This window comes from Meleagris gallopavo, chromosome Z, assembly GCF_000146605.3.
Source record: "Meleagris gallopavo isolate NT-WF06-2002-E0010 breed Aviagen turkey brand Nicholas breeding stock chromosome Z, Turkey_5.1, whole genome shotgun sequence".
NCBI lineage: Eukaryota > Metazoa > Chordata > Aves > Galliformes > Phasianidae > Meleagris > Meleagris gallopavo.
Window position 1 is genome coordinate 26,205,382 of NC_015041.2, and position 2,675 is coordinate 26,208,056.

Genomic DNA, 2,675 nt, shown 5'->3' on the forward strand with positions numbered 1-2,675 from the left:
AAAAAAGATATCCAAAAGGTTGGGAAAGGGAGAGGAATCAAGACATGAGAAGACGACTGAGATACACAACTTAAAATCTACAGTGTAAAAGGGAGGAGGCTATTTCATAATTTTATCACTATGCCAGGCCTTAAACTTTTTTTTTTTTAAGCCTTCTGATATCAAGGAAGCAAGATCCTCATAGCAGTTGCTACAAGAAAAAAGGGCATGATTTCTATTGAATTAGAAATTAACTTAATTTTCTTAACAAAACCACAATTTATTGGAGTGGAAAAGTTCCAAAGCACTGTCAGACATGCACTAACACTGCAGGACAGCACAAGAACCTGCTCCAGGTGCCGAGTCCTACCATCTAAAGGAAGCCATCAGCTATAGAGGTGTATGATAACAAAATTGCTCTCCTATGTAACCTTTGGGTCACACAGAATTCTATAGCAGTGGTCATTAGGAACGTAGCTATGTTACTTCATGCTCACACCTGCTAAGCCTAAAGCTATAAAATCTTCAGAAAATGAAAACAATTACAGAGACATATGACACTCATTCACCGTACTGGTGGTATACGCATGGCTTTCCTGGGCTACAGATCAAATTTTAGCTTTAAGTAACAATTTCAGCAAGACTTCAGGGTAAGCTCAGCTGCATTTCCCTGTACGAAGGACCAGAATGAGTGTAGCTGATTGCCCAGCTGGAGGCTGACCTGGGCAGTCATTATGGTTTTATTGTTTGCTTTTTTGTACAGAAAAAAAATGATGTATGTATTTAAACTGTTAGGAATCAGCATATCAGGAACTTGATAAACTCTGTCACTGAACAACATGTTCTGAATTGCTTTGCCCTATTCTCTCTTACATGTATGATATCTGGAGAAGGTGGGAGCAGAATCTTCACCCAAATGAAAAGAACATGTTTAAAGCATGGTTTGGTAGGGTAGTATTAATGGTAGGTGGATGGTTGGACTAGATGGAAGGCTTTTCCAACCTTGGCAATTCTGTGATTTCAAAAGACAACAGTTCTCACGTCACTTTCCTAGTTTTGCCATCTCTTTTTAATACAAGACAGTGGATAGAGAAATCATATACCATACTGACATAAGGAATCCTACACCAGTGATAAAACAGTGGTGTTCTCTCTAATGGTGCATTAACAGGGAAGTAAGCTCTACCCAGAATAGAGAGCTCTGGATCCAAAATGTTCAGTGAGAAGTTGCACTATTTTAAGTGGACAACTTTTCTTTTACAATTAGTAGAGTTCCCTACTGCCAACAGAGGGGAAAGCTACACAGTAAGTTACAAAGGCAGTCAGCCTCCATGCTGAGGGGAGAACAAAGACAAGCAGCAGTGACAGACAGAGGTTTTCAGCGCTTCATCTCTCTTGAGAACTCACTGCACTCTGTGGTGCGAGATGGAATCACAGCCACATTCTGTCAGAGTTTGCTGTAAGGGAACTTGAACAGCATAACAAATGAAGGAAAACACACCATTGGCTCACAGGTCCCACTGCACAGTGAGAGCCTGTATGTAACAGGACATCACTAATTCACAGTGATGTGGGAGGGAACTGCTTCAAACAGACCAGCGTGCATTCACATACATAAAACTGCAAAAGGATTTTGGTTTAAGCCAGCATCGTTGGCTTGTATTTTGTTAGCACACAATTACCGTAGTGCCAAACTGTGCTGTATCACAGTTCTGCACACGTTAGCAATCTCAAATTAAATCCAGAAATTGGAGAAGCAGTTACTTGAGATGTGATTATTACTGACAATCTACATTTACCTCCACTCCTTTTTACTTAAAAAATAAAATTTAAAAAGTTCCTTGCACTGGGGGTTAAATAATGACAACTCATCAGCCTGGGAAAATCCTGACCCACTAATATTAACCACAGCAAAACATGCTGAGCAGCACTGGCAGCATTCACATAGATTAAAGTAAGTGACTGAATTTCACCTCTCTCCCTGTTCCCACAGGACAGGAAGGTACCAGGAATTCAGTGCCACGGCACTGACAGGGTGTTTCACCAGCAGGACCCATTCCCCCCTCCAACACTAGGCCACATCCCCACAGACCCAGCTTCCCCCACACTCCTGTTGCTGGTAGTAGTGGTGATACCACCTGGGACTCACACAGAGCCCCGGAGGCCTGCAGGGACTGGGCAGCAAGGACCCTGTGCCTAAGAACTGAGCAGAGAATCCAGGTACAGACGTGACGCTGACACTGATGGAAACACCCCTGGCACCTGAGTGGGTACTGCACTCTGTAAATTTTGGTGGAAGTGTTGAGTTCGGTGTGTTTTTAAGTGTTTCCTTCGCTCCCTAGGCTCGCAGGACGATGTTTGCATGTTAAGACTGCAGACTGAGATTTCACCAGTGATCGATTACTTCAAAGCGTCATCACCAAGCCACGCCAGTTCTGAACTGCAGCTCGCTGAACCGTTCTTTGCCGCAACAGCCGGCGCGGGGCTCCGCGCTGCCGCTGCTCACCCGTCCCCCAATCACTGCCACTGCTCTCGGGCGCAGCCGTTACACGGAGACGAGGGTTTCGTACGCCGTTACAACACGCTACTCGGGAGGGGGGAAGGACACACAAAGAAGTCTTGCAGACAGATGGCAGCCCACCCGAAGCAGCGCTTGGAAGACACGGCTTTTGGCCACGCCTTTCCCTCCGTATGGG